Raw genomic sequence first — 22,532 nt, forward strand, 5'->3', positions numbered from 1 at the left:
TACCCTTTAACGCCAAGCAGCACGCAATTTGAGGAGATGCTACCGTGTTAGTGGCACTAAACACCACTACCTGGGCGTTTAACACTAGGGTATATTAAAAAAAAATTAATAATCATAATAAATTAATTTTTCTTTAAATCACTCCCTCCTTCCTTTTCATTAATTTTGTTTTTGCTCACCCGTGCACTTTTTTATGTCCTTCCCATTTTTGAGTTTTTCTTTGCTTAATGAGTTAAAAGAGGTTACATACGGCAATAATGTCAAACCTGCAAAATTAAGTACAAATCCTCAAATCTGCATAGTTTACAAGTTATGGTCACTTAGAAACTTAAAAGCATTTACTTCAATTCATTTAAGAAAATTGAGGAGAAAGACATGCATTGAAATAGGAATGCAGACCAAAACCTGACGATACGGGCCAAACGTCCTTGCAGAATTTTTCTCAATAAATGGAATCACTTTGCTGCAAGTATAGTTTCAAACCAACAATTGATCCGAATCAAAGTTTAATTTTTTTGCCACAACACAAACCACTAAAAATCGAGAGAATTAGATTTCGGGTCATCTCTCAAAGGAGTTGCAGTGAGGTATGCATGTTATCGGCTATGAGAATCAGGGATAAAAATAGCAATTGACAAGAATTTATATAGCAAGAAAGTAAAGCAAACAACTAAAGGAATATAAATGCTAAAATGGCACTCTTACCAATGGTTGAGAGTCAAGGGTTCCTATCCTAGTCATTGACCACAAACATGGCAATTATGAAGAGTTAATCCCACTTAGTCAATCATAATATAGAGGATAAGTCAAGTAGGTGTAATTAAATTCGATCCACAAATCCTAGCCAACTCACTAATTAGCTTAGTGAAAGACTAGCGTTAGTGAAAATAAAATCAACTAATAACCCTAAATCATCAATCAATATTGAACATCAATGACTCAAGGTCACCTAAGTCCCCAATTCCAAGCCAAGAGTACTCAAAATCTACTCTAAAACCAAGAGAAGCATTTTATCAAACACTTGGAAGGCATAAAAGAAAAGCATATCAAATTGAGAATCATTAAAATCTAAAGCTACCAAATGCAAGAAAACAATAATAATAACTCAAGCAAACATCAATAAAAATGAAAATACTAAATTGCATTAAAAAAATTGAGATTGATAATAGAGTGCATAATCCAAAATTGACAAAATAAGAAAGTTAACAAATAAAACTAACGGAATTAAATAAATTGAATAAGGAAAATATAAGAGAAGCTATACTAGGATAAGATCAAATATTAAAACTAAAGAGAAATTGGCCTAAGAACTAAGGGTGTGCATGGCCCGGCCCGGCCCCGAACACTTTAGGGGCTAATTTGGTATGATTTCACCGGGTCTAGCGCCGGGTAAAGGTCTCAAAAATAGACCTGGTCATTATTTCGGGCCGGGTCCGGGCCATAGTTTGGGTCACCCGAACTTGACCCGGTGGCCTGGTCATCATACACAATTAATATTTTGTGTTATTAGTGATGGATGATGGCTATTCTTATGTGGAATTTAAGTATTGTAAACCTTAATATTTTGTGTTATTAGTTATTATAAGACTATAAATTAATGTTTTATGTTTAAAATTTATAAGATTTTAGACTAATACATAATATTAGTATTGATTATGGTTATGCTTTAATTTCAGAGAAGAGTTGGTTCTTGTTATATTTTTCTAAGTGAATTTTACCATGTCAAATAATGGCTGGAGTCTTGGAAATTTGGATATTTTCACATGCTAGCTTATAAGAAGGTACGTACCAAGGTAGTGTAATGCTAACGGCTCGGTTTTCACCTAGTTTTTACCCGGTATAATCGTGGCCGGAAAGTATATAGGTTTCATCGGGTCTAGGGTCAGGTTTGGGTCTAATAAATAAGCTCGGTATATATTTCAGGTCGGATATGGGTCACTGATGCCAGGGCATCTTGGCCAGTTTCACTAACCTTTTCTTTATTGTTTTTAGGTTAGTTTCATGCATTTCCTTAGGAAATAAGCCAGTTTTGGGTAGATATTCACTTACACCTTGACTCAAGCATACATTGTGCATTTTACATTATTTCATGAGGATTTTGCATAAGTTTAGTGACAAATTGTATGTTGCATTGCCCATGACTTGGACTAGAACTTTGATGCACTCTATTGCTTGATTTCAGGACCAAATGAAGCAAGGAAAGGGAGGAAACTTGCAAGGTTAATGAGAAAAGTGATTGCCAATGACACTCTCATAGCCATCATTGCCCACGTTAAGAGTCACGTTAACTAAGTTAACGTGAACTCTAACGTGGAAAAGGGAAGTTGAGCCAACGTTAGTGACACTTAACATTGTCACTAACGTTGGCAAACACTCATGAGTGGCCACGTTAGAGCCCACGTTAACCTAGTTAACGTGGCCTCTAACGTTAAAGGGTGAAGAGAAGCCAACGTTAGTGACATTCAACATTGTCACTAACGTTGGCTGATGCCAAGGCATCTTAGGCTAGTTTCACTAGCATTTTTCTGTTAGTTTTAGTTGTTTTATGCATTTTCTTGAGCTTAAAGTAACCAAGAATGGTTAAATGAATAACAAAGCAATGAACCATCCAAACAGTATGATTTTGATGCAAATTCCATGAGTTTTTAGTTATATTACTTGAATGCTATGAATGGAAGATTTCTCATGAAATTTTGCAAGACTTTGATGCAATTGTTTGGATGATTTCAGGGAAGAAGAGGCTAGGCAAGGAAGCAACAAAATCAATAAAGGAAGCTTGAATATCACATGTGGAGTTTAAGTTCCAGTTTAAGCTTAAACTGGAACTTAAACTACCAAGCCATATAATGCTGGAAATGGCGTTTAAGTTCCAGTTTAAGCCTAAACTGGAGCTTAAACGCCAGAATCATGAAGGTTAAGAAATGCTGGAACTGGCGTTTAACCTCTAGTTTAACCTTAAACTGGAAGTTAAACGCCAGAATGAGAATTTCACCAAGGGAGCATTTCCACGTTTAAGCTCCAGTTTAACCTTAAACTGGAGCTTAAACGTGTTCGACTATTTCTCTCCTCCAGGGTTGCTTTCTCATTTCCACGTTTAAGCTTCAGTTTAACCTTAAACTGAAGCTTAAACGTGTTAGACCCAATTGCTCCTCCAGGGTTTCTTTCTTCATTTCCACGTTTAAGCTTCAGTTTAACCTTAAACTGAAGCTTAAACGTGTTCGACATTTCACACTCCTGGGTTGCTTTCTTCCATTTCCACGTTTAAGTTTCAGTTTAACCTTAAACTAAAACTTAAACTTCAACTTAAACGCCACTTTTTGAAAGGATTTCTGGGCCAAATATATTGAAGTTTAAGTTAGCATTTGAGCACAAACATTAACTTAAACGTATTATGGTATGAAACCCAATTGAATATCATGGTTTATGGGATTGGGCCTGAAGAATTGATGAGTCTGGAACTTCAATTTGTTGAGTCTTGTGTCATTACTTGTTTATCACTAAGTTTGCTCAATGAATGTTACAGAATTGGATCACAGCCTCATCAGGATCATGGACCATAAACCCAAAGCAAAAGGAAATCAAGGAAAGGCCTCAAAGCCCAAGAAACACAACAGAAGCTCAATTTAGAAAGTGTATAAATAGGATAGAATTTAAGTTAGTTGTAACTTTTTTTTTGGACACGGAGAACTTTGGATCATTTTCTTTTAGTTTTGTAATTGAATTCAGAGCTATGACTCACTAAACCCCTTTCATTGGGTTAGGGAGCTCTATTGTAATTCAATGAATCAATAATAGTTTTATCTTCTTCTTCAATCTTTTCTCTTGAATTTTGTTAGAAAGCTTCTCGATCTAATTCCATTGGGTAGTTGTCTTGGGAAAGAAACTACCCATAATTGGAATCCTTCGGAACCTTGGGAAAGGAATGGAGGATTCATGCTAGAGAAGCTTTCTCACAGTGAATTGGATTGGGGTTTGGATGGATATTGTGACATGTAATCCTACCAAATTGTGGTTCATGAAACTGTGTGGTATAATCAGTGATCGAGCATCATCTCTTCTTATGAACATTTAAACCAAGGGATTGGGAATTTGTTTGTTTTTAGAGAGAATTGGTGAGCCAAGGGATTGGGATCCAATCATATAAGATTGCCAAGCAAAATTCAATGAATGCATTGGTTGAGGAAGGGATAAAAGTTGTTTTGATTCGGAGATCTCAATATCTCCTAACACCCAATGAACTCCCCATTTCTGATTTACCACTTTCTCTTTACATTCTGCAATTAAATTCATGCAATCACCCCCATCCCTTTTAATTTCAGCAATTTAGCTTCTCGCTCTTTAATTCATGCAATTTTACATTCCGCAATTCTCATCTAAATCTTGATTTCGCTCAACTAGAACATACTTCTAATCCGAATTGCTCACTCAACCAATCCTTGTGGGATTCGACCTCACTCTATTGTGAGTTTTTACTTGACGATAACCGGTGCACTTGCCGGAAGGAATTTTGCCGATCGTGCAATTTCCTAAATCGTAGCATATCAAGTTTATGCACATCAAGTTTATGGCGCCGTTGCCGGGGATTGGTTTTCGATTGACAATTCTCAAATTGGAAGTTAACTAGATTGAGCATTTTTCTTGCTTTGTTAATTCAGTTCAAGTTACTTGTTGAATTTTAATTTCTGCACTCTGTTACATGTTTTCTTTCTTTATGCCTTTAAATTCAAGCAACTAACTCACTGACTCACTAACTATTTGAATTAATTCCTCAACTGCTCTAACCATACTCTTCCATTAACCAAGAGTATTTCACTTGTTTGTTGCCTGTGCTGTGTTCTTGTATGACAGGTAGGAGAGGAGAGACATCAACTCCTCATTATACCGAACCAGAGCGGACCCTTCATAAACTTAGAAGGGAAGCAAGAGGGAAGAGAGTACTGGGAGAAGAAGAATCTGAAGGAGAATCTGAGGACAATTTTGAGGAAGCTCTAGATCTCAACATGGATAGAGAAGTTCACAACCATGAGAGAGCTGATGGAAACAATGCCATTCCCGATAGGAGGGTTCTTGGTTCATACATAAACCCAACCTCTGGGAATTGTGGTAGCAGCATTCAGAAACCACCCATTCAGGCCAACAATTTTGAACTCAAACCACAGCTAATATCACTTGTGGAGGATCATTGTTCATTTGGTGGGGGTGCTAATGAAGATCCAAACCAACATCTCACAAAATTCCTGAGAATTTGCGACACTGTGAAGTCCAATGGAGTCCAGGAAGATACCTATAAACTGCTCTTGTTCCCATTTTCACTTAGGGACAAGGCAGCTAAGTGGCTGGAATCATTCCCAAGGGGGAGCCTAACAACCTGGGATGAGGTGGAAAGCAAGTTTCTGGCACGTTTCTACCCCCCACAAAAGGTCAATAGGCTTCGATCTGAGGTTCAGACTTTTAGACAACAAGATGGTGAAACTCTCTACGAGGCATGGGAGAGATTCAAGGATTTGACAAGGAAATGCCCACCAGACATGTTCCATGACTGGGTGCAATTGCATATTTTCTATGATGGACTTTCTTATGAATCAAGGAAGGTTGTAGACCATTCATCAGGAGGTTCATTGAACAGGAAAAAGACTGTGGAAGAAGCCATTGAAGTGATTGAGACAGTGGCTGAGAATGAGTACTACTATGCTTCAGAGAGACACAACACTAAGGGAGTCATGGAGCTGAACCATGTTGATACAATTTTAGCCCAAAACAAGGTGTTTGCCAAGCAACTAGCAGAGCTCACCAGGAAATTAGAAACAAAGCAAGTGGCTGCAATACACACACAAGATCAAGAGGAAGTAAGCACTGAAGGAGGTGATTGGGAAGAGGCAAATTATGTAGGAAATCAACAAAGGCAACCATATGATCCACATTCCAACACTTACAACCCAGGCTGGAAAAACCACCCAAACTTTGGGTGGGGAAACCAGCAAAACCAACATAACAAGTCCACATACCAAAACTCCAACCAAAGATCATACCAAGCCACACAAAACACTTACTCCCAACCATCATATCATGGCCAAAATAATCAACCTACCCAACCTAATCCGAACCAACAATTTCAAGATCAATTAAACAGGATAGAAGGAATGCTGGCAAACATGGGTCAGGACATAAGTGAGTTGAAAAGCTTTAGGGATGATGTGAGATCTACCTTAAGGAACCATGGTGAAAAACTCAAGAGGATGGAGTCTCAAGTAGGAGAGCTATCTCAACAGGCCCCCAAGTCAACTGCAGTGTTCCCTAGTGACACAGAGAAGAATCCTAAAGGGGAACAAAAGAGAGTGAGATGGGAAGAATGCAAGGCCATCACCATATTGAAGGAAGTCTCAGAAGAAGAAGGAATCAGACCCTCAGAACAGGAGCCAGAAATCTTGAAGGAAGGTGTGGAAGAAGCTAAGCAGGAAAGTGAAACTGAGCAAGCCAAGGAACTGCAAAAAGGCATGCTGGAAACATACCAACCAAAAGCACCATTTCCTCAGAGGTTAGGAGGAGGTGAAAAAGGGAAAACCTATTCAAGGTTTTTAGAGACATTTAAGTCTCTCCATATCAATATTCCCTTTCTTGAGATTCTCCAGCAGATGCCTACACATATCAAGTATTTAAAGGAATTGCTGAGCAAGAAAAGAGTTTTGAAGGGAGGACAAACTGTAATAATGAACAAAGAATGCAGTGCCCTCATCAAGAAGGACATAGTCTCTAAGAAAACAGACCCAGGAAGTTTTCATATCCCCTGCATCATAGGGGAAACAAAAATTGACAGAGGATTCTGTGATCTAGGAGCTAGCATAAATGTGATGCCTCTGACTCTTATGAAGAGGCTACAACTGAATGAGGTGAGATCCACTGATGTAATCATACAACTGGCTGACAAAACTCAGAAGCAAGCTGAAGGGGTAGTTGAAAATGTGCTGGTGAAAGTGGGAAATTATTTCTTCCCCACAGACTTTGTCATTTTGGACATGGAGGAAAGCTACCTACACCCTATCATTCTGGGAAGGCCATTTCTAGCCATTGCTAGAGCGCTCATAGATGTAGAACAAGGAGAGCTAATCTTGAGAATACATGATGAACAGCTCATTTTCAATGTTTTCAAACCTGCATCTGAGCCTGAACCAGAACCTGAAAAGCCTAAGGATGATAGTAGCCATCTGTGTTTGGAGGGAAGCAATCCAGCAGCTGAAACTCTAAAACAGTCCTTGGAAGGCAAACAAGAATTGCAAGAGTTAAAGCCACAAGAATCAATAGAAACAGATCAGAAGGATCCTCCTGGCATAAGGGTCAATGAAGAAATCCTCAAGAGAAAGGGAAGAATTGTAAAGAAATTGCCAAGAGGGTGGAGAAACAAGAAAATTCCCACTGAAGGTTTCTCTCCGGGAGATAAAGTGATATCAAGTCATTATCTGCCAATCCCACCTGGCCTCAAAACCATTCCTTCCCAACTCCCTCAAGTGTTCACAATCAGGAAAGTTCTTTCTATGGAACATTTGGAAATCATGAAGGAATCAAATGGGGACATTTTCATAGTGAGAGGAGAGGACATCAAGCACTACAATCCACCCTAACAAGGGGCAACCGTCAAGCTAATGACGTTAAAGAAGCGCTTGTTGGGAGGCAACCCAACCTGAGGTAATACTCCTTTGCTGTGTCTTTTATTTGTTTCAATAAAAAGGTGAAGTAGTTTCTGTGCATTGCAAAGAATTAAGTTTGGTGTTTCACACCAAACAATGAATTCGTGGATCAATAATTCAAAGGGGAATGTGTGACTCTAAGTTTGGTGTTCCACCACAAAGATCAACTGAACACAACAACCTTTGAATTATATGAAAGGAACAACCATTCTAAGCAATCACAGGAATGCTTAAAATCCTTAGCAGCAACTTCATTCCAAGGAGAATTCAAGGACTCAAAGAGCAGAGGAGTAAGTAGGAGACTAAGTTTGGTGTTCACACACCAACTTAAGACTCAGACACTTGCCCATACATAGTTGAGCTAACCACTCAAGTGCTTGAGAAGCAAGCAACTTCATCACTCTTTACAGGAAAGGAAACAAGGATCTGAGAAAGAACATGAAGCAACAACTAGGAGAAGAAGGAGAAATCAAATTGTTTCCTGGCAACAAAGAGAAAACAAGAAATTTCACAAGGTGGTGGTGTTCCTTGACCATTCTTTAAAAGGCAAACAAAAGCATGCTTGTTCTGGTTTAAACTGTAATTGTTGAATCTTTCTGGAATGTGAAGTTTTTAGTATGAGTGTCTGTTTACTGCTTTGAATAAAGTGAATGCCTAGATGTTTGGATATAACTTCACCTTCTTAAACAAATGCTTGCCATGCTTGTTCTGTTTCCAAATATAAAAGAAAAGTTTGAACAAAAGTAGCTTGGCTCAATTAGTGACAAATGAAGTAGAATTAAGTGGTGGTATGCATGCTTGATTGTTTAGTCAGATCACTGGAAATAGAGTGTAGAATTATCATTTTTTGTGTAGAAATTGAAAACTGTCTATGGATCTTGATGAATAAATGTCTTTGGCCATGAAAAAGAAAGAAAAAGAAGAAGAAAAAGCCACTGAAAAAGGGCAACCAAAAAGCAAAAAAATTGAGAAAATAAGCTAGGCACCAATGGTTTGAACTTCTGAGACAAATGCCTGTGGTGTTTATGTATTAAGGATATGCTTGGATGAATAGGTTCTGAGGAGTGTTTCAACACTTGGTAACTTGGGTTAACTAACCCGGGATTATCAACCAAAAGTCCATTATCAAGAGCAACCTAAATACAAAACATTTAGTCACACAAAGAGGTGCTGGGCACCAATGACTCAAGAAGAAATGTGAACTAAAATGCCTGGAGTGGATATGTGTAGTGCACTGATAAGAAAAAGAAAATGCCAAAGGCTTGTGCAACACATGACACTAAGCAAACAAGGAGCAAGGGAGCTCTAAGAAAAAGAAAAGAAAAACAAAGAAGAGAAAAGTGCCAAGGACATAAGAATAACAATAGGCCATAGCAGTGTTTGATGGATGCAATGAAAAAGTGATAATCTTACCTGATAAGAATGAAAAAGTGATGCTGCAACTTTCTGCATAAAACCCTTTTGATGAACTTCAAATGCTTGCTAATATAGCCAATGTAATTGCTTTCTGTTTCATACTTTCTTCTCAAATAACTCAGGACTTGCTTAGGGACAAGCAAGTATTAAGTTTGGTGTTGTGATGCCAAGGCATCTTAGGCTAGTTTCACTAGCATTTTTCTGTTAGTTTTAGTTGTTTTATGCATTTTCTTGAGCTTAAAGTAACCAAGAAAGGTTAAATGAATAACAAAGCAATGAACCATCCAAACAGTATGATTTTGATGCAAATTCCATGAGTTTTTAGTTATATTACTTGAATGCTATGAATGGAAGATTTCTCATGAAATTTTGCAAGACTTTGATGCAATTGTTTGGATGATTTCAGGAAAGAAGAGGCTAGGCAAGGAAGCAACAAAATCAATAAAGGAAGCTTGAATATCACATGTGGAGTTTAAGTTCCAGTTTAAGCTTAAACTGGAACTTAAACTACCAAGCCATATAATGCTGGAAATGGCGTTTAAGTTCCAGTTTAAGCCTAAACTGGAGCTTAAACGCCAGAATCATGAAGGTTAAGAAATGCTGGAACTGGCGTTTAACCTCCAGTTTAACCTTAAACTGGAAGTTAAACGCCAGAATGAGAATTTCACCAAGGGAGCATTTCCACGTTTAAGCTCCAGTTTAACCTTAAACTGGAGCTTAAACGTGTTCGACTATTTCTCTCCTCCAGGGTTGCTTTCTCATTTCCACGTTTAAGCTTCAGTTTAACCTTAAACTGAAGCTTAAACGTGTTAGACCCAATTGCTCCTCCAGGGTTGCTTTCTTCATTTCCACGTTTAAGCTTCAGTTTAACCTTAAACTGAAGCTTAAACGTGTTCGACATTTCACACTCCTGGGTTGCTTTCTTCCATTTCCACGTTTAAGTTTCAGTTTAACCTTAAACTAAAACTTAAACTTCAACTTAAACGCCACTTTTTGAAAGGATTTCTGGGCCAAATATATTGAAGTTTAAGTTAGCATTTGAGCACAAACATTAACTTAAACGTATTATGGTATGAAACCCAATTGAATATCATGGTTTATGGGATTGGGCCTGAAGAATTGATGAGTCTGGAACTTCAATTTGTTGAGTCTTGTGTCATTACTTGTTTATCACTAAGTTTTCTCAATGAATGTTACAGAATTGGATCACAGCCTCATCAGGATTATGGACCATAAACCCAAAGCAAAAGGAAATCAAGGAAAGGCCTCAAAGCCCAAGAAACACAATAGAAGCTCAATTTAGAAAGTGTATAAATAGGATAGAATTTAAGTTAGTTGTAACTTTTTTTTGGACACGGAGAACTTTGGATCATTTTCTTTTAGTTTTGTAATTGAATTCAGAGCTATGACTCACTAAACCCCTTTCATTGGGTTAGGGAGCTCTATTGTAATTCAATGAATCAATAATAGTTTTATCTCTTCTTCAATCTTTTCTCTTGAATTTTGTTAGAAAGCTTCTCAATCTAATTCCATTGGGTAGTTGTCTTGGGAAAGAAACTACCCATAATTGGAATCCTTCGGAACCTTGGGAAAGGAATGGAGGATTCATGCTAGAGAAGCTTTCTCACAGTGAATTGGATTGGGGTTTGGATGGATATTGTGACATGTAATCCTACCAAATTGTGGTTCATGAAACTGTGTGGTATAATCAGTGATCGAGCATCATCTCTTCTTATGAACATTTAAACCAAGGGATTGGGAATTTGTTTGTTTTTAGAGAGAATTGGTGAGCCAAGGGATTGGGATCCAATCATATAAGATTGCCAAGCAAAATTCAATGAATGCATTAGTTGAGGAAGGGATAAAAGTTGTTTTGATTCGGAGATCTCAATATCTCCTAACACCCAATGAACTCCCCATTTCTGATTTACCACTTTCTCTTTACATTTTGCAATTAAATTCATGCAATCACCCCCATCCCCTTTAATTTCAGCAATTTAGCTTCTCGCTCTTTAATTCATGCAATTTTACATTCCGCAATTCTCATCTAAATCTTGATTCCGCTCAACTAGAACATACTTCTAATCCGAATTGCTCACTCAACCAATCCTTGTGGGATTCGACCTCACTCTATTGTGAGTTTTTACTTGACGATAACCGGTGCACTTGCCGGAAGGAATTTTGCCGATCGTGCAATTTCCTAAATCGTAGCATATCAAGTTTATGCACATCATTGGCCTAAGGATGCAACACACCACGTTAACTCCCACGTTAACTTGGTTAACGTGGGAGCTAACGTAAGAAGTGAGAGTTGTCGCCAACGTTAGTGACACTCAACATTGTCACTAACGTTGGAAGCAACCACACAACCCCCCAAGGAGCCACGTTAACTTCCACGTTAACTTAGTTAACGTGGAAGCTAACAATAAGGAATGAATGATGAGCCAACGTTAGTGACACTCAACATTGTCACTAACGTTGGGATGGCTAAGAATGGCCACGTTAGAAGCCACGTTAACCTAGTTAACGTGGACTCTAACGTGAGATCTAGGGGCACATTGGAACGTTAGTGACAATGTTGAGTGTCACTAACGTTCTCGAAGGTTGGCAAGGCCATGTTAGAAGCCACGTTAACCTAGTTAACGTGGAGCTTTAACGTGAAGCAAAAAGGGGCACACTGGAATGTTAGTGACAATGTTGAGTGTCACTAACGTTCTCGAAGTTTGGCAAGGCCATGTTAGAAGCCACGTTAACATAGTTAACGTGGGCTCTAACGTGAGGCAAAGGGGTACATTGGAACGTTAGTGAAAATGTTAAGTGTCACTAACGTTCTCGAACTTATACTTTCACTAAATGTTAACACCCCTAACGCCCTGAGCTGAAGTCTTTGCCCACTTAGCACTTTCTCTCTGCAAGTAAAGCCAAGCCCAAATGAAGAAAAGAACTGCTTCAAACTCAAGATCCAAAGGCCCAACACTTGAAGAGTAAACTAGAAGCTGAGAAGAGTAGTATATATAGGAGTAGCTTTGAATTGTAAAAGGAGTTCTAGAGGCTGGAAAAAGAGAACTACTCTCTGTATTTTACTTTTTCTGCATTTTCTAGTTTTATGATGTATTCTCCATCTTTGTTTTCATTTTCTAGAGCTATGAACAACTAAACCCCTTTCATTGGGTTAGGGAGCTCTATTGTAATTTGATGGATCAATACTAATTTTCATTATTCTTCTTCTATCTTTTCTCTTGATTTTACTTGAAAGCTTTCGATCTTCATCCAATTGAGTAGTTATCTTGGAAGAGAAGCTATTCAAACTTGGATCTCTTTTGAACCTTGAAAGAGGAATGAAGAGATCAAGCTAGAAATGCTTTCTCATGCTGGACCAAATTGGGTTTGGATGGGTATGTGACTATAACCCTCTCAATACTTGATTTGGGAAATGCATGTGGTATAATCAGTGACCATACTTCATCTCTTCTCATGAGCAATTGATCAAGGAATTGGCTATTGATCAAGATTTGAGAGATTGAATTACAAGAAATTGTAATTCAATCACTTAAGATTGCCAAGGAGATCAATGAGTGCATTGATTGAGGAAGAGATTAAAATGAACTTGATCCGGAGAATTGCATCATCTCCTAAGCCCAATGAACTCCCCATCTCTGATCTTACCCATTCTCTTTAATTTCTGCCATTTACTTTTATGAGCAAATCCCCCATTCCCATTTACAATTCTGCAATTTACTTTCAGTCATTTGCTTCTAGTCCTTTAATTCTAGCATTTACTTTTCTGTTATTTACATTCCCGCCATTTTATTTTCTGCAACTCTTAACCCAAATTCTGGATTCGCTCAACTAGAACATTCTTCTAATTAAAGTTGCTTGATCAATCAATCCCTGTGGGATTCGACCTCACTCTATTGAGTTTTTACTTGATGACAAATTTGGTACACTTGCCGAAGGGAGATTTATTGTGAGACAAGTTTTCTGTGCATCAAGTTTATGGCGCCGTTGCCGGGGATTGATTGTCCATCAATAATGATTAAATTGGAAGATCACTAGATTGAGCATTTTTATTTTGTGAATTTCATTTTCTGTTTGAGTGATTTACGTTTTGTTTTAGTTAAACTTCTTCCCTTCCCCCTCTACTCTTTTGTTCTTCTTTGTTATTTTCAATTCTGTTTGCTAACCCACTAACTGTTTGATATATTGCATCACCCACAACTAACAGTAATTCTGACACAAATACTTTCTGCACCTATCTTTTCTTGCTTGCACTTGATGGTTGTATGACAGGAAGAAGAAGCGGGGCTTCAACTTCCTTCGATTCTGAACCTGAGAGGACCTTCCTTAGATTAAGGAGGGAGGCAAGAGGAAAGAAAGTGGTTGGTGCTGAGGAAGAAGAGGAATTCTTTGAAACAAACATGGAAGACAACATGGAAAACCATCATGAAGAAGAAGATCACAACCTTGGGGGAGGAGGTAGAGCAAATCATGCTGGGGAGGATAGAAGAGTTTTGGGCTCTTACATCAATCCAAACCCAGGCAATTGTAGACGTAGCATCCAAAAGCCAACAATCCATGCCAACAACTTCGAACTTAAACCACAGCTCATCACCCTTGTTCAGAACAACTGTTCGTTTGGAGGAAGTGTTCAAGAAGACCCCAATCAACATTTAACCACCTTCCTGAGAATATGTGACACAGTGAAGTCTAATGGTGTTCATCCTGACGCCTATAGGCTGCTCTTATTTCCATTCTCACTTAGGGACAAGGCAGCCAAATGGCTGGAATCTTTCCCAAGGGAAAGCTTGACAACTTGGGAAGACGTGGTGAACAAATTCTTAGCAAGATTTTACCCTCCTCAACGAATCAATAGGCTAAGAGCTAAGGTCCAAACTTTCAGGCAACAAGATGGTGAGACTCTATATGAAGCATGGGAGAGGTTCAAGGACTTAACAAGGAGGTGTCCACCTGACATGTTCAACGAATGGGTGCAACTGCATATTTTCTATGAAGGGCTCTCTTATGAGTCAAAGAAGGCCGTAGACCATTCATCTGGAGGATCTTTGAACAAGAAGAAGACCATTGAGGAAGCCATAGATGTTATTGAAACAGTAGCAGAGAACGACTACTTCTATGCTTCCGAAAGAGGGAACACAAGAGGAGTAATGGAGCTAAACAATGTAGATGCTCTGTTGGCCCAAAACAAGCTCATTACCCAGCAGCTAGCTGACCTCACCAAGAAGATAGAGATGAACCAAGTAGCAGCAATCTCCACTTCATCAACAATCCAAGAAGGAGTGAATGAAGAAGCAGAGGGGAGTCAGGAGCAAGCCAACTACATTGGGAGTTCACCAAGGAAAAACTATGATCCATACTCCAAGACCTACAACCCTGGATGGAGAAACCACCCAAACTTTGGGCGGGGAGGTGAGCAAGATCAAAACCAAGACCAGAGACGTTACAACTCCAACAACAATGCAGCTCACCAGCAATTCACACAGAGGACGTCTCAACACCCCCATAACAACACTTCTTCATATGCTTATCAAAACCAAAATAACACATCTGCTCCGAATCACCCATCAATTGATGACAAGATCTCTAAGATTGAAGCCCTACTTGAAGGAATATGCCAAGAGATTCAAGAAAATAAGGTGTTCAAAGAGGAAGTGCGAGCCAATATTAAGAACCAGGGAGAGACCATTAGGAAGCTGGAATTCCAGGTGGGATATTTAGCTGAGAAGATTTCCAAACCCACCGATAGCTTCCCAAGTGACACGGAGAAAAACCCCAAGGGAGAAGCAAAGAAATTAAGATGGGAAGATTACAAAATGGTCACTACGAGTGATCAAGAAACCGAAGACAAGCAAGGCAAACTTTGCAAACAACCTGAAGACAACTCAACAAAGGAGGAGGATAGAAATCACCAAGGACTAGAAATTTCACAACAAGAGTTGCTGAAGCTCTATGCTCCCTTCCCTCAACTGCTCAATGGTGCTGTGGGAAAGAGAATATACTCAAGGTTCCTAGACTTGTTTGCATCTCTGCATGTAAACATACCATTCATCAAGGCAATTCAATAAATGCCTGCATTCATCAAGTATATGAAGGAACTTCTTCCCAGGAAAAGCTCACTCAAAGGAGGCCAGACTATAGTGATGAACAAGGAATGTAGTGCCCTTATTCAACCTGAGCTGCCTACAAAAAGAAGAGACCCAGGGAGTTTTCACATCCCGTGTGCCATAGGTGAAACTATGTTCGATAGAGCACTATGTGATTTGGGGGCCAGCATCAACTTACTGCCTTTATCCCTGGTGAAGAGGCTGCAGATTAATGAGATAATGCCCACAGATGTAATCATCAGACTGGCTGACAAAACTCAAAAGTAAGCAATAGGAGTGGTGGAAAATGTGTTGCTAAAGGTTGGGAAATACTTTCTCCCAACAGACTTTGTCATTCTGGACATGGAAGAGAGTCACACTCACCCAATCATATTGGGAAGACCATTCCTAGCTATGGCCAGAGCACTTATCGATGTAGAGAAAGGGGAGCTAATATTGAGAATCCATGATGAACGACTCAGCTTCAATGTCTTCAAACTCTCACAAGAAACAGATCAAGAGGACAAGGAACTAAGCACAAACGATAAAGAGACACTGAAGGAGGAGACAAGCACTGAAATACAGCAAGTTCATTCTGAAACCCCCTCAATTGATAAACAAGGAAAACAGCAATTGCCACAGCTCAAGGAAAAGTTGGAGGAACCTAAACCTCTAGAGGCATGTGAAGACAACATCACAACTACTTGGAAAAAAAAGGTCACCAAGGGGAAAGCAACCTCAAAAGAAACAAAGAAAAAGGTACCAAGGAAATGGAGGAACAAGAAGATCCCTACGGAAGACTTCTCTCCAGGGGATAGAGTTGTCTCAGCTTACTTCCCAGATATTCCCCCTAATCTCCCTACTGTACCATCTCAATTACCTAAGGTCTTCACTATCAACAGAGTTCTTTCCTTGGAACATGTGGAGATCATTGATCCAACCAATGGATACAAGTCCACAGCAAGATGGGAGGATTTTAAGCACTACCAACCACCCTGATGAAGGAAAAACGTCAAGCTAGTGACGCTAAAGAAGTGCTTCATGGGAGGCAAACCATGTTTTATATGTTTTTAAAATAATGAATAAATCGATGTTTATGAATTTCAACCTAAACTTGACAAACACTTGGTGAAATCTTTATCATGCAGTCTATAGTGAAGAACAAGTTTGGTGTTCAAAGCAGAACTCTTGGAGCTTTGAACAAAACTTTTCATCATAATGCTTCAAACTAAGTTTGGTGTCACCCCATGATGCCACCAAAATGCATGAGGATACACCAGTAGTTGGCTAAGTTGAAATTCATAAATATACAAACTCTCTTTCTTCCCTTGTATTCTAGCCGTAGAGTTTGAATTTTTTTTATGATATTAATTTCCTTATTTTAAATCTTTATAGGAAAGGAAAAGAAGCATGAAAAGGGATTGATTGGACAATTAAATGGGGGAGATTTCGCCACTTAATGAAGAGCACTACACACATGTCCCAAGAGGGAACGCATGGGGAAACACTGCCATGCAACATTGGAGAAAGAAGATCCTTGAAGATCGAACCAATCACTCTCATTAAGTGATGATCCTTGTCTTTCCTTCATACACAACCCCAACCGTCCATCAAGTAACAATCCTTGCAATCCACACCTTTCATCCACTCATGACCCCCTATATAAGTGAACCTTAGTGCATGATCATTCCTCAGACTCAAATTTCCACTCTCCACACTTCATACTTTCGGCCCTCTCAAACCCCTTCATCACACTCTGTCCTAGCCAACCTATTCCTCATCTCTCCGTATCCTCTAACCTCCACTTCAAAACAGCAACTCAATTCATGGCATCATCAAGCTCAAAGAGGCAAAAGAGGAAGGAACCCATGGAGAGTGTTCCTTTCGATGAGAAGAAATTCAAAACTGCCTTTCATGAACGTGAATTTGAACGGATAAGGGTGACAAAGATATTACCAGAGTTAATCTTCCAAATCAATGCAGATGAGTCACCACAAATTCTGGAGAAAATCGAACAGAGGGGGTGGCAATTGCTCACAAGTCCAGAGGGGAAGATCAATGGAAACCTCATCAAAGAATTTTATGCGAATGTAGTAAGAGAGGATAAAACCAAGGCCCCAACCTTCAAAAGTTACGTAAGAGGAAAAGAGGTGGACTTCAGCCCAAATGCCATAACAAGAGTTCTTCACCTGAAATCACCTCGTTTTGATGAGGAAAGTTATCAAGCAAGGATAAGTAGAAGCCCTGATAATAATGAGCTCTCAGAGATAGTAGCAGACATCTGTGTTATAGCAGCTGACTGGGAGAGGTACACAGATAGGAGACCCAAGTTCATCAAGAGAGGAGACCTGAGCCCTGAAGCCAAGGGGTGGTTTGAACTTGTGAGGAGGTCCATTCTACCAGCTGCAAATAATTCAGAGGTAAACATCGATCGAGCTACTATGGTGCATTGCTTAATACAAGGTGGGGAAATCAACGTGAATGAGCTCATCGCCGAGGGGATTCAAGATTCGGCTGAGAAGGTTGATTCAGGTGCCAGGCTTTGGTACCCCAGCACCATTCTCCGCTTATGCAACAAGGCCAAGGTAGTATTTGAGGACAGCAACCCAGACTGGGTGAACCCAGGGAGGCCAGTTACACTCGAACGATTGGTTTATACTACACCTGCTCAGCAACAAAGAAGGCCACAAATAGGGAAACCAAAAGCAAAAGAAAAAGTTCACCAAGAGGAACATCATCAGGAAGAATACCAGCAAGAAGAGCATCATGACCTAGACAACTTGAATATGACTTACCTTCTAAGAGCCATTGAAGATTTGGGACAGAGGCATATGGAAGGACAAGAGCAAATATTGAACCTTCAAACCAACTGGCTGAGCCAACAGGAAGCATGGCAAAAACAACAAATGGAGCAGCAGCAGGAACACTACTCCAGGCTCACTCAAGCCATCAAACAAGTGAACGAGAGGCAAGAGCTCCAAGAGAAGCACTTGCAAGAACTCAACCAGCGGCAGATAGCCCAAATGAAAACTTTCAATGAGTTCAGTGTACTCAATGAAGGAAGGCAACTACATAGGGAAGAGTTCTATGTGAACACTCAAGCCAAGTTAAACTACATGACTAGTAACATGCATCAGCTGCACTATGCCATCCCTACATATGATGAGGTCCAAAAAGATTTTGTAGAACAAGAAGAGAGGAAGGTAAAACAGCAAAATGAGACACTCAAGAAGAAGATGGAAGATGGTGGTTCCTGGAAGAAGCTGCTTGGAAAAGGCAAAGGAAGTGGGAGCACAAGCACTCAAGAGAGACACAATGAGGACAAGCAAGGAGGGGAGCATGGGCATCCACATGAATGAAAGGTGGTGGAGTTCCTTTTAGTCCATTGTTTTCTATGCTTTAAATAAGGAAGATCTTGTATGAAATAGAACCTGCTTCCATGTTATGTTTAAACTTTTTAAATTCTGTCTTTTAAGTTTTCTTTCTGAATAGGTCCATGATTTCTGGTTTAAATGTCACTGCATCTTTCCCTTATTTACTTGTAAGCTTGTCCATTTTGAATTAAATGAAGAGAGAATGATTGTTTTTAAAAGACCAGAGTGGAGTTCATATTGTGGAAGTGCATTCATGAATCTTTGGGGTAGTCATAAGTTAGCTAAGTTGGTTCAACCACAAGGTTAGGAGGACAACTATCTATCCTGAATACTTGACTTTGAATATACCCATGAGACTGAGTATATGACAAGATCCTAATAAGAGAAAAGGGAAAGAATAATGGAAGTGAAAAACAAGAGAAAAAGAGTAAGCAATAAGGCTAGGCACCAATGGTTTGGACCTTGAGACAAGTGTCTGTGGTGCTCCTGTGTGAGGGATCTACTTGGATGAATAAGCTCTCAGGGGTGCTTTATCACTTGGTAACTTAGGTTAACTAACCCGGGATTATCAGCTGAAAATCCACTATCAAGAGTAACCCTCACTACAGAGCATTTAGTAACCCAAAGAGGTGCTGGACACCAAGGTCTCAAGAAAAGAAAATAAACAAACTATATGCCTGTGGTGTGTATGTATGGGGGAGAGACTTGAGGGAGTAAGTCCTTAGGGGTGCTTCAACACCTAGCACCTTGAACCAACTGGTTCAGGAGTGTTGGCTGAAAACTTATCTTAAAGAGTTGCCCCCTTACAGAGCACTTAGCCTAAATAACACAAATAACCCTTGAAATAACAATAAAAGGATCAATGAATAAAAGTCTCATGGGATATAAACAAAGTAAGTGTTTAGGGACATGATAAAGGTCTGAAAGCCAGTAATGGAATGAACCTAAGTTGCTATGCATGAAACCACCATAAAATCAGTAACATGACTTCCACAAGAATGACTCATTCCTCTGGATATTCCATTCATCATTCTCTTGTTCCAGTACTTGCTTAGGGACATGCAAGCTTTAAGTTTGGTGTTGTGATGCCAGGGCATCTTGGCCAGTTTCACTGACCTTTTCTTTACTGTTTTTAGGTTAGTTTCATGCATTTCCTTAGGAAATAAGCTAGTTTTGGGTAGATATTCACTTAAACCTTGACTCAAGCATACATTGTGCATTTTACATTATTTCATGAGGATTTTGCATAAGTTTAGTGACAAATTGTATGTTGCATTACCCATGACTTGGACTAGAACTTTGATGCACTCTATTGCTTGATTTCAGGACCAAAGGAAGCAAGGAAAGGGAGGAAACTTGCAAGGTTAATGAGAAAAGTGATTGCCAATGACACTCTCATAGCCATCATTGCCCACGTTAAGAGTCACGTTAACTAAGTTAACGTGAACTCTAACGTGGAAAACGGAAGTTGAGCCAACGTTAGTGACACTTAACATTGTCACTAACGTTGGCAAACACTCATGAATGGCCACGTTAGAGCCCACGTTAACCTAGTTAACGTGGCCTCTAACGTTAAAGGGGGAAGAGAAGCTAACGTTAGTGACATTCAACATTGTCACTAACGTTGGCCTAAGGATGCAACACACCACGTTAACTCCCACGTTAACTTGGTTAACGTGGGAGCTAACGTAAGAAGTGAGAGTTGTCGCCAACGTTAGTGACACTCAACATTGTCACTAACGTTGGAAGCAACCACACAACCCCCCAAGGAGCCACGTTAACTTCCACGTTAACTTAGTTAACGTGGAAGCTAACAATAAGGAATGAATGATGAGCCAACGTTAGTGACACTCAACATTGTCACTAACGTTGGGATGGCTAAGAATGGCCACGTTAGAAGCCACGTTAACCTAGTTAACGTGGACTCTAACGTGAGATCTAGGGGCACATTGGAACGTTAGTGACAATGTTGAGTGTCACTAACGTTCTCGAAGGTTGGCAAGGCCACGTTAGAAGCCACGTTAACCTAGTTAACGTGGAGCTTTAACGTGAAGCAAAAAGGGGCACACTGGAACGTTAGTGACAATGTTGAGTGTCACTAACGTTCTCGAAGTTTGGCAAGGCCACGTTAGAAGCCACGTTAACATAGTTAACGTGGGCTCTAACGTGAGGCAAAGGGGTACATTGGAACGTTAGTGAAAATGTTAAGTGTCACTAACGTTCTTGAACTTATACTTTAACTAAATGTTAACACCCCTAACGCCCTGAGCTGAAGCCTCTGCCCACTTAGCACTTTCTCTCTGCAAGTAAAACCAAGCCCAAATGAAGAAAAGAACTGCTTCAAACTCAAGATCCAAAGGCCCAAGACTTGAAGAGTAAACTAGAAGCTGAGAAGAGTAGTATATATAGGAGTAGCTTTGAATTGTAAAAGGAGTTCTAGAGGCTAGAAAAAGAGAACTACTCTCTGTATTTTACTTTCTCTGTATTTTCTAGTTTTATGATGTATTCTCCATCTTTGTTTTCATTTTCTAGAGCTATGAACAACTAAACCCCTTTCATTGGGTTAGGGAGCTCTGTTGTAATTTGATGGATCAATACTAATTTTCGTTATTCTTCTTCTATCTTTTTTCATGATTTTACTTGAAAGCTTTCGATCTTCATCCAATTGAGTAGTTATCTTGGAAGAGAAGCTATTCAAACTTGGATCTCTTTTGAACCTTGAAAGAGGAATGAAGAGATCAAGCTAGAAATGCTTTCTCATGCTGGACCAAATTGGGTTTGGATGGGTATGTGACTATAACCCTCTCAATACTTGATTTGGGAAATGCATGTGGTATAATCAGTGACCATACTTCATCTCTTCTCATGAACAATTGACCAAGAAATTGGCTATTGATCAAGATTTGAGAGATTGAATTGCAAGAAATTGTAATTCAATCACTTAAGATTGCCAAGGAGATCAATGAGTGCATTGATTGAGGAAGAGATAAAAATGAACTTGATCCGGAGAATTGCAACATCTCCTAAGCCCAATGAACTCCCCATCTCTGATCTTACCCATTCTCTTTAATTTCTGCCATTTACTTTTATGAGCAAATCCCCCATTCCCATTTACAATTCTACAATTTACTTTCAGTCATTTGTTTCCAGTCCTTTAATTCTAGCATTTACTTTTCTGTTATTTACATTTCCGCCATTTTATTTTCTACAACTCTCAACCCAAATTCTGGATTCGCTCAACTAGAACATTCTTCTAATTAAAGTTGCTTGATCAATCAATCCCTGTGGGATTCGACATCACTCTATTGTGAGTTTTTACTTGACGACAAATTCGGTACACTTGCCGAAGGGAGATTTGTTGTGAGACAAGTTTTCTGTGCACCAGTCACATCAAACCCGGTTTCACCCGGCCTATGCACACCCCTACTAAGAACCCTGAATTCTAGAGAAAAGAGAGAACTTTTCTCTCTAGAAAACTTCCCTAAAACATTTTCCTAAGCTACCCTAATTGCTCCTCCTCTTCATCCTTCCTAAATTTAGTTTCAAATACTTCAAAAATGAATTGCATTAGGCTTGAGAAGGCTTAAAATTGCGACCCACGTGTTCACGAAGTGAAATCACGTGCCTTCAGTCATGCGTACGCATGACTATTAAATTCCCTAAACTTCATTTCTTCATGAATTTTCTACTGTTGCATACTTTTCCTTCACTTCTTCAATCTATCCTTGCCTTGTAATTCTGAAATCACGCAACAAACACATTGATAAACCCATATTTTATGATATATTTTGTGCTTAATTTGAGTGATTTATCCAATCCTTCACCCACTTATTCATATTAATTGCACGGTTTTACTTCTCCTTCCTTATTATGTGATGTATGTTAAAAAACATGTTTCATATGCTTAAAAATTAATTATTTTAATTACCCTTATTATCATTTGATGCCGTGATTAGTGT

The 22,532-nt window shown here is 39.3% G+C and overlaps 2 non-coding genes across 2 annotated transcripts; both read right to left on the reverse strand.

Annotated features, from left to right (window-relative positions):
• Positions 1 to 5,426: 5,426 nt before the first annotated feature.
• Positions 5,427 to 5,530, reverse strand: LOC148570908 (small nucleolar RNA R71). Its single transcript, XR_015908255.1, has one exon. It is a non-coding gene; the product is annotated as a small nucleolar RNA R71 (small nucleolar RNA).
• An 8,439-nt stretch (positions 5,531 to 13,969) lies between these two features.
• Positions 13,970 to 14,073, reverse strand: LOC148570909 (small nucleolar RNA R71). The gene has a single exon (XR_015880424.1). It is a non-coding gene; the product is annotated as a small nucleolar RNA R71 (small nucleolar RNA).
• Between the last annotated feature and the right edge of the window lie 8,459 nt (positions 14,074 to 22,532).

This window comes from Arachis ipaensis, chromosome B3, assembly GCF_059453495.1.
Source record: "Arachis ipaensis isolate K30076 ecotype BB chromosome B3, ASM5945349v1, whole genome shotgun sequence".
Classification (NCBI taxonomy): Eukaryota; Viridiplantae; Streptophyta; class Magnoliopsida; order Fabales; family Fabaceae; genus Arachis; species Arachis ipaensis.